General features: G+C 37.1%; 1 pseudogene; it reads left to right on the forward strand.

Annotated features, from left to right (window-relative positions):
- Positions 1-40: 40 nt before the first annotated feature.
- On the forward strand, positions 41-9,043 carry LOC109053625 (annotated as a pseudogene).
- The last annotated feature ends 1,123 nt before the right edge of the window (positions 9,044-10,166 follow it).

The raw sequence follows: 10,166 nt of genomic DNA on the forward strand, positions 1-10,166 counted from the left end.
GCAATGGTCTCCTCGTTCTACGCACGAGTCCAGCCTGAATATGGTCCTCTTTCACCCTTGTTATATGGAAAGCGCCCTTCTGGACCCCTTCGACTCTAAAGTCAGCCAGAGCCAACTGCAACCGCACACCGCTACTTACTTTGTTAATGGTTTAGCCAGCACAACTGTCGTTTAGAAGGTTAACAAATTCAATTGATTAATGACGCAACATGGTCCCTCCTCCTCACATTATTTTTCTGTCACTTTAGGAAGTCAGAGGCAACCTGGCACCCTTCTCGCCGAATAAAGCAATAGACCCCACCGTTCCCTACACAGCCAACCTCAAGATGCAGCATTGGTGCATTTTTTGTATTGGTTTGAAGCAGAAAGTACTGTAAATGTTTGCGTCTAAATGGGACCCAGGAAAAATGACATTATTGCTTTAATTGCCACGTGCAAGAAAACCCTCGAATCCAAGTCCTTTAGGACTCACATAGTTTTCACTTATTTTGTGTATTTGATATTCAGATATAATCAAACATATAGTATCAATCTTTTAGATGTTATATAAATAGCTTCTGAATTTGGACAAATGCAATCGTGGCGCTGCTTATGGAGATATATCCATCGATCCAGGAATTGCCTGCCATTCCTGTCTAACTGCTGCTGGATCTCACTGGAACACTTGTGCTTTGTTTACTAAGAGTGATCCTACATCAGCCACGCATGCTGTTTAAGGGTAGGTTGGATACAGCAGCCTTATGTATGCACATTTTTTTTGTAATTTTCTGATATTTGTCTTAAATTTGTTTCCTCAAACGCCTCTGCTGTTTCAGTGATAGGCCAGCCTAGTAGCAGCCATGAACCTCCTGTCACCACTGGCTGTCAGTGATGAGTTTAGTTCGCCCGGACTACAGCATAACCGCAGACTACAGAGCTCCTGCACGCAACCAGCTCATCGCCTTCCCTCAGGTAATCTGACATAATCTATCATCGTAATTTCATTTTTTTTTTTATGACTTCTGTCCAGCTTTCATGAACAAAAAACCCTGTTCATCTTTTTGGATTCTGCAGGAACATAGAGATACTTGAGGACAGATGGCCAGAGCCCAAGGTGAAAACGCTTTCACTTGTAGCAGCTCCACTTCTACACCGCTTTGTAACATACACTACCGTTCAAAGGCCCAATAAATAGGATCTGACATTTTTAAAATGTTTTTTTAAAGAATCTCTATAGCCACAAACACTGCATTTATTTTGCAGGCCATTAATATGTTTTTAAAATGTAATTGATTCCCAGAAGGCAGTTTTTCGTACTTTCAGCAGCAATTACTCTAGTCTTCAATGCCACATGATCCTTTAGGAAATCATTCTAGTATGCCAATTGCGTTCAAGAAATATTTCTTCTCTTATCAATGTTTTAAAAAAAAAAAAACTGTTGTGCTGCTTAATATTTTGGTGTAAATTTGATTTCTTTGATGAATAGAAAGTTCAAAAAGAACAGCATTTTATTTTAAATAGAAGTAATCTTTTGTAACATCATAAATGTCTTCTGTCATCACTTTTGATCAACTTAATGCAACTTCTTAAAGGGGATACTCCACCCCAAAAATGAAAAATTCCATTATTAATCACTTCTATCTCTCATGTCGCTCCAAAACCCTCTAAAAGCTTTGTTCTTTTCTCGAACACAATTTTAAGATATTTTGATGAAAAACCTGAGGCTTTAGACTGTCCCATAGACTGCCAAGTAAAAGCACTGTCAAGGTCCAGAAAAGTATGAAAACTTTCTTTTTCTTTGTGTTTTTTCTTTTTTTTTTTCTTCTTTTTTTCTCTCTTTTTTTTGGTTTTTTTTGTCTCTTGTACTTTGATTCTTTCTTTTGATCTTGGTATTTTTCACATCCGTTCTTCTTTTTTTTATTTGTTGTTCTTTGTCTATATAGACTATAATTGTGAATTATTTTCTTCGCCCTCCGCCTACTTAGTCATTTTTTTTTTTGAATGATTTCTCTATTTTGGCTATAATTTTTTTTTCTCTTTTTTTTTGTTGTGGTAATGTTTGTAAATGAGAGGCTTAATATAACAGCCATGTTGAAGGATGTTGGGACAGGGAATATAAAAATATAAGTCAAGGAAGAGTCAAAAAAGGAAATCTATGGACTTCTGGAAGCACCCTCTTTTAGGGTTAGTGGAAAGGTCTAAATACCATGTGGTTGGTTTAGATGATTAACAAAGGTATCAATTCTTCCTCTCCTATAGTTAGAGAATGAGTGGAACGTTAGACAGGGGAAATTATAGTAACGGTCTGATGTGATACTGTAGCTGATGGCTGATGGTTACAATTTTTATCTCTCATAGTATCGCTTTAGAAGAGAAAGTAGTTCATAAAGTCATTACTGCTGTGATGTTGAGAAATGTTAACACTTGTTGATGCTTTATTTTTCGTGAATTTAGCCACTGATGATTGAAATAAATACCTGGGGTTATGTTTGTTTTCTTCTAAAAGAGACGAAAAAGTAATTCAGATTTAGCAGTTTTCAATGCTTTTCGGTAAGATAGGTAGCTTTCCCTCCAAGCAATACGAAAAACTTCTAGTTTTGTGTTTTCCTCCAGCGCGCTCCATTTTTTCGGGGGCTGCTCTCCTTTAGGGTGAGTTTCGTTTTAAAGCCAGCTGTGTGCTCATTACACCACGGTCTGTCAGACTCTTTTCCTGAACTTCCTTAAGCGTAAAGAGAGCAACTGTATTTAAAATGCTTCGAAGAAAAGAGAGAGTCCATAGTTTCTGTTATCATCATCAAGTTGTTCTGCGGGTTTTGGATCTGCTAAGGAATGGGATACATCAGGAAGATTACTTACAAAGCAGTCTTTTGTGGTCGAAGTGATGGTTCTACCATACTTGTAACAAGAAGTGGAATTTACAGTTTTAGCTATATGAAGTTTGCACAAAAACTAAATAATGATCTGAGATATCATCGCTTGGCTGCATAATTTCAACACCATCAACATCAATTCCATGTGACAGTATTAAATCTAGAGTATGATTTCGACAATGAGTAGGTCCTGAGACGTGTTGTCTAACCCCAATAGAAGTTCAGAATGTCTATAAATGCTGATCCCAATGCATCTTTTTCATTATCAACATGAATATTTAAATCACCAACAATTAAAACTTTATCTGCAGCCCAGCACTAGCTCGGATGTAAAATCAGCAAACTCTTTAATAAAGTCTGTATGGTGCCATGTTGGATTGTATACAGTAGCCAGTACAAACATCACAGGGGATTTATCATTAACATTTGTTTCTCTGGATAATGTTATATTAAGCACCAATACTTCAAACGAGTTATACATGAAGCCTGCCCTACCTGAGAAATCCTGAAAAACATTGTTATAAAATGAAGCAACACCTCACCCTTTACCTTTTGGACGTGGCTCAGTGTTTATAACAGTAATTTGGGGTGTAGACTCATTTAAAATAATATAATCATCAGGTTTTAGCCAGGTTTCTGTCAAAACAGAGTGCATCTAGATTATGATCAGTGATCATATTATTTACAAAAAGTGCTTTCGTAGAAAGGGACCTGATATCAATAAGCCAAGCTTTATCATTTGTTTATCCGTATTGCATCTGTTTTTTATTTGTTGAACCTCAATTAAATTGTTGCTCTTAAATTGGTTTGGACGTTTTTGGTATTTTCTAGCCCGGGGAACCAGACACAGTCTCTATAGTGTGATATCTAGGTGAAAGAGTCTCTATGTGCTGAGAATTAAACTGACTTCTGTGACTGGAGGTGGCTAGCAGCCGATCGGTTTAGCCAGTCTGTTGCTTCCTGACCTGGGCCCCAGTCAAGTACAAACTCTAAGACTATGTGCCATATTTCTAGAAAGAAGAGCGGCACCACCCCAGGAGGGATGAAGACCATCTCTTTCAACAGGTCAGGTCTGCCCCAAAAGCTTGTCCAATTGTCTATGAAACCTATGTTATTCTGCGGGCACCACTTAGACATCCAGCCATTTGAGTGATGACAATCTGCTATGTATCTCATCACCCCGGTAAGCAGGGAGGGGACCAGAGCATTATTACAGTGTCTGACATCATGCTTGCAAGTTCACACACCTCTTTAATGTTATTTTTAGTGATCTCCGACTGGCGAAGTCGAACATCATTAGCACCGGCGTGATAAAGAATCTTACTGTATTTACGTTTAGCATTAGCCAGCACTTTTAAATTTGCCAAGATGTCAGGCGTTCTGGCTCCCGGTAAACATTGGACTTTGGTGGCTGGTGTCTCTATTTTCACGTTCCGTACAATAGAATCGCCAATAACTAGAGCACTTTCATCAGGTTTCTCAGTGGGTGCATCACTGAGTGGGAGAGAACCTGTTAATGGTTTTGATCGGAACAGAAGAGTGGGTGTTTAGGACCCACGACTATGCCGCCTCACAGTCACCCAGTTGCCCTGCTGCAAAGGCCCTGTTACGAAACCGAAACAATGTACAGGAACTCCCTGAGCTAGACGCATCCAAAGCCATATCTAGAGCCCTCACATTCTACTGTCCTCAAATTAAAGTTTGGATGCGTGTCTCTAATTCTGAAATCTTCTCTGTCAGTCTAACTATTTCCCTGCATTTATCACATGTGACTCCTCCTCACCGACAGAGATAGATAAAACTATACATGTGGCAAGCAGTGCAAATAAACAATAGCAGGGAGAAGCCATTACTCACCGTGCTTGATGAAAAATTCTTACCACAGTTGTTTGATGAACTTGTGAAAACCGGAGAAGAGATGCGAGTACGAGAGAGTAACGAGAGAAAGGAGAGGAGGAAAGAAAACAGCGATAGGCACAAATGGAAACGCTAACGACAAGCTAACGAGTGCTAACGCGATGATTCAATGCCACATGATCCTTTAGAAATCATTCTAGTATGCTAATTTGGTGTTCAAGAAATATTTCTTCTTATCAATGTTTAAAAAAAAAACTGTTGTGCTGCTTAATACTTTGGTGTAAATTTGGATTCTTTGATGAATAGAAAGTTCAAAAGAACAGCATTTATTTAAAATAGAAGTAATATTTTGTAACATCATAAATGTCTTCTCTGTCACTTTTGATCAACTTAATGCAACTTTAAAGGGATACTCCACCCCAAAATGAAAAAATGTTGTCATTAATCACCAATAAAAGCTTTGTTCGTCTTCAGAAACACAATTTAAGACATTTGGATGAAAACCGGGAGGGCTTGTGGACTGTCCCATAGACTGCCAAGTAAAATACACTGTCAAGGTCCAGAAAAGTATGAAAAGCATCGTCAGAATACTCCATCTGCCATCAGTGGTTCAACCGTAATGTTATGAAGCGACGAGAATACTTTTTGTATGCGAATAAAACAAAAATAATGACTTTATTCAACAGTTTGTCTCCTCTGTGCAGTTCTGTCTCATTGTGTCCCATCAGCATAGCACCATTTTGGAGAATCTGAGATGTACGCAGGCAGTGTATGCTCTTCTGTGTCAGTCGCGCCACAAGGATACGTTTTCTACTTGTATTTACGCTTTGATTTGGAAGAAGAAAATCAAATTCTTTGTGTCGCGGCTGACACAGAAGACCATAAGCTGCCTGCGTACAGCTCATATTCTCCTAAATGGCTCTACGGTGATGTGGAGAGACACAGAGGAGACAAATTGTGTTGAATAAAGTTATTATTTTCATTTTATTCGCCTACAAGATGGACTATTTGATGATGCTTTTCATTACTTTCTGGACCTGACAGTGTATTTTACTTGGCAGTCTATGGAACAGTCTCAAGCTTCCCGGTTTCATCCAAAATATCTTAAATTGTGTTCAGAAGATGAACAAAGCTTTTACGGTTTGGAACGACATGGGGGTAAGTGATAAATGACAACCTATTCATTTTGGGGTGGAGTATCCCTTTAACAAAACTAAAGAAAAAAAAACGACTTACTGATCCGAAACTTTTGAATGGTAGTGTACAGTACTTTTACATTTAATAAAATAACTGAGGTATGCTTATCTGTCCTAGAACCAGAGATGGTCTTTTCCAAGCACACACATCCCGTTACCTTAGTGAGTTTGAAGAAATTGCATCACTAGGGAAAGGATCCTATGGCAAAGTGTTTAAGGTAAGGAGATGTGTTGATCATATTGTACTATTAAATATAGTAAACACATGACATTGAAAGGTGCTTACTAAAAACAATAATAATGTTTTAGGTCACAAACAAACTGGATGGTCAGGAATATGCAGTGAAAAAAAATTCTCATCAAGAAAGTAAAAAGAGAAGACTGTATGAAGGTAAAAGTATTAAACTGAATCTTTGACATATATTTACCCACCAAATCTATATGATTTAGAGATAATATACCTTATTGCATCTGTTTTTATCTCCCTCGCAGGTTCTTAGAGAGGGTTAAAGTGCTCTCCAGCCTTCAGCATCCCAATATTGTTGGATATCACACAGCATGGATGGAGCATGTTCAGCCTGCTGTGAAAGGTTAGTTGCTGTAATGTTGTTACATTAGGAGATATTGCCATTTGATTCATGCTTTGCTTTTATTCAATATTTCCTGAGTCATACAAAAATAATATTAACATGTACAATTTTCTGTTTTTCTCACTAGATCCAAAATCCCTTATTTCACAGACATTTCCAGCATTAGAGAAACCTTTACAGAAAAGATGGGTAAGATGGTTTTTTTGAAAATTTTTTAACAACACAACTAACTAATTGTAACACGTTTACAATAACATATTGAAAATGTTTCTTGTTTCAGGTGTACACAGGAAAACAGTAACAGCAGCAATGGATCATTCATTGTTTTTGAACATTCTGAACAAGCAGAAGGCAAAGAAAAATCAAGTTGCATTAGCGAACCTCTCAGTGAAACCCTCAACTTCAAAAGAAGAGATGGGACATGCTGTTTGCCCAAAAAATGCCCGCAACCACAAAAAACTGTTCCATGTGTGTTTCTGGGAAAGCCACGTGCTACAGTGAACAAATGCCGTGCAGCTAAATGGGAGAGCTCAACACTCTCAGAGGACGACCTCAGTCAAAACGCACTGGAATTGAACAATAACTCTTACATTGATATGGGACACTGCTGAATGGTCTGAAAAAGCATGCACATGAGGTATAATGGTTCAGTAAACACTGAATGTAACAATTGATTTAAATGAGAAAATCTTTGTTTTTCATCTTTTTTTTTTTTTGTTCCTGTCTATAGGTTCAATTCCACTTAATCTTTATATACAAATGCAGCTGTGTGAGCGATCTTTGAAAGACTGGATACAGGAAAGAAACTTAAGGACCACAGAGGGGCCCTTGATGTCAGTAGGTGAGGTCACTTTTCATATGAATTTACCATAGTTCACAGAGGATTTTGCACTTCACATAGTCTGTACACCTTCTTTCTTTAAATGCCATTAAATAGGTACTTCTTTGGAAGTCTTATAAGTTGCTCAGATTCCCTTTCATTATATAACACTTATATAACAAATATAGTAGTCACTTACACACACCACCCGTTTCCTGATTTTGCAATCACTGACACATTGGCTGAACAGGAAAGACAAGAAAAGCTGATATACAGAACATACAATGGACATACAATCACAGATTTTTTTTAACATTCATTCACAGCAAATAATTGTGTTGTTGGATTATTTTAGCATTTTTTTAACCCAATGCATTGATCCACAGATCCTTGTGAGTTAGTTGACTCTGAACACGCATTGCAAATTTTAAAGAAAATACTTGAAGGAGTGGAGTACATTCATTCCCGTGGTATTATTGCATAGAGACCTTAAGGTAGGTGTACTTATTTTGTTGGTTTGCATAACTTGGTATTGTTCACCCACACATATGTCTAGTACATGTCTGGCTTGAAACTGTAAATGCATTTGTCGGCATGGGAGGAGACCTATGCTGACAGTAACAGATATTGGGTTGGTGTGGCACAACAATTTGCAAAGTAGGTTGGACTTTTGCAAGCAACAGTATACAGCCAGCATGGCATTTAACAATCAACTATTTTAAAATAAAATTAGTGGTGTGGCACAACAATTTGCAAAGCAGGTTGGACGTCCCTTACAAAAAAACCTCTTTGTGTTTGTCACAGTAAGGTAACACAGTATTTCCAGTATTTCTCACGCATCTCTACTGGATACTAGTCTCATAAGCATGAATTGCTTTCTCATAAGTATTTTAATCAATATAATATTAAGCCCAAATACCACTTGGATCTGCACACATTTTTTAATAAACAAAAGGCTAGAATACACAGTTACCTATGAAATTCCTAAACAAATGAATTTTTTTAAGCGATTAATATGTTAAAACTGTTTTAACAAATTTTTTTTGATATTTATTACTGTGGATGTTCTATTTGTGTAACAATAAAAAAATATATTAAAAAGATTTAAAATTTTATTTATAATGCAAAATCTGTATGGGTACTGCACAATATGGGATCTCTCCACATTATTTTTTTATTTATTTTATTCAAAGAGTTTTTAGTCCTAATAACATCTCAGTTTAGATTATTTTAAGGTTGGTCACACTTAATGTTTTATAGTGTCTGTTTGTTACAAGTATATTATTTATTTACAGCCTAGAAACATTTTCCTTCATGGACCTGAGTGCCATGTGAAGATAGGGGACTTTGGATTGGCTTGCCAGAACATAATAAATGGACGAACATGAGCAGGCCTGCCTTCCAGCTCTCAAGCAAGTGTAAAACACAGGTGACAGGCCTTGTACCCTCTTCTGTATTCAAAGGGTATTAAGTTATTACAAATTCTGAACTATAATGTTTACAATACATTTTACATTGATTTATTCTCATTTTCCCATTTTTTAAAAAAGTTAAAAAAGTTAAAAGTTTTTGCGAAAACTACCTCTGATTAATTGTCAGGGCAACAGTAGATAGCAGCGGTGTGTGAACTAATGCAACATATTATTTCCTCATTACCTTTCCACACTAGACTCAGCTCACACCAGTGGAGTGGGAACTTTTTGTTTACCAGCCTGCCCCCAGAACAACTAAGGGTTAAGGGTATCTCACTATGATATCCCATTCAAAAACGTAAGGAAAAACGTGTTACAAAACTGTTATAATGTAAGTCTGCTGTTTTTTTGGAAGGCTGTTCTTCGGTGCGTGGGTGTTTCATCTTAAGAGCATACTAAAAAAGTGTGGTAGTAAAAACTGATGTAAAAAAAATTGTTTCATTGGTACAGTCAGATCTGCTTACAGTATAGGGAGTGATGCCTTTGAGTTATTCCAGCCAGACTTTTTTGTAAGGACTTGAGTTGGGACTGAGATGGAGCGTGTGCACACACTTTTGAAGAACATACGGCCAGAGCAAGATCCCTAACACTCTTATCTAAAAAGCTGGCCACTTCTGGTCCAAGGATATCACCCTACTGACCAGCACTGATCCCTCAGAGCGACCAAGGCATCTCAGTTACTTCAGAGTGACCTCTTCCACACCAATGACATGGTATGTGTGACTAAGTTTTTTTCCTCCAAAATGGAACACAGAACCAACGGTTCATGTATAATCACAAATTTTAGGTACTTTTGTTTGCTTTTGAAGAGAAAGTTTGAACCTTGTAACTTTGTTTGCATTCTTTATTTTAGGTTATTCACAGTTTGAAAACGCAAGATTGATGAACACGAAGAAGAAATTGTTCAGCTCAGGAGACAGATCACGTGAGCTACAGATCTCTCAAAATGCAATACACAGTGACCCAGAAAATATATAATTGTCACCACTTTCTGAAATGCCGCAAGTGACCTCAGTATTTGTACATTATATAAATTGTGTTTGGAAATGGTGTATGGGTGAGTGGTGCAGCTCTACTTAGTATGTATATAAAATGGAGAACATAGTTAAACTTGACAAAAGGTTTGTAAAGTAAAGGCCCATGCCATGGTCATATACTCCAGTGCTTTAGTCTCCTTTTATCTGACTCTTTAAAGCTGAGTTAAATATTACCTCGACAGTAAAATAGTAAGACTCAAATAGTAATCTTAATAAACATGACAATTATTGCCCAATCATCATGAATATAAATAATATCCCAAGGTCATGGATAAGGCTACAAATCTTATGTGTTTGTGCGCGTATATATATATATATATATTTATATATATATACATACTTATG

The sequence above is a fragment of the Cyprinus carpio genome, chromosome A12 (assembly GCF_018340385.1).
Source record: "Cyprinus carpio isolate SPL01 chromosome A12, ASM1834038v1, whole genome shotgun sequence".
Classification (NCBI taxonomy): Eukaryota; Metazoa; Chordata; class Actinopteri; order Cypriniformes; family Cyprinidae; genus Cyprinus; species Cyprinus carpio.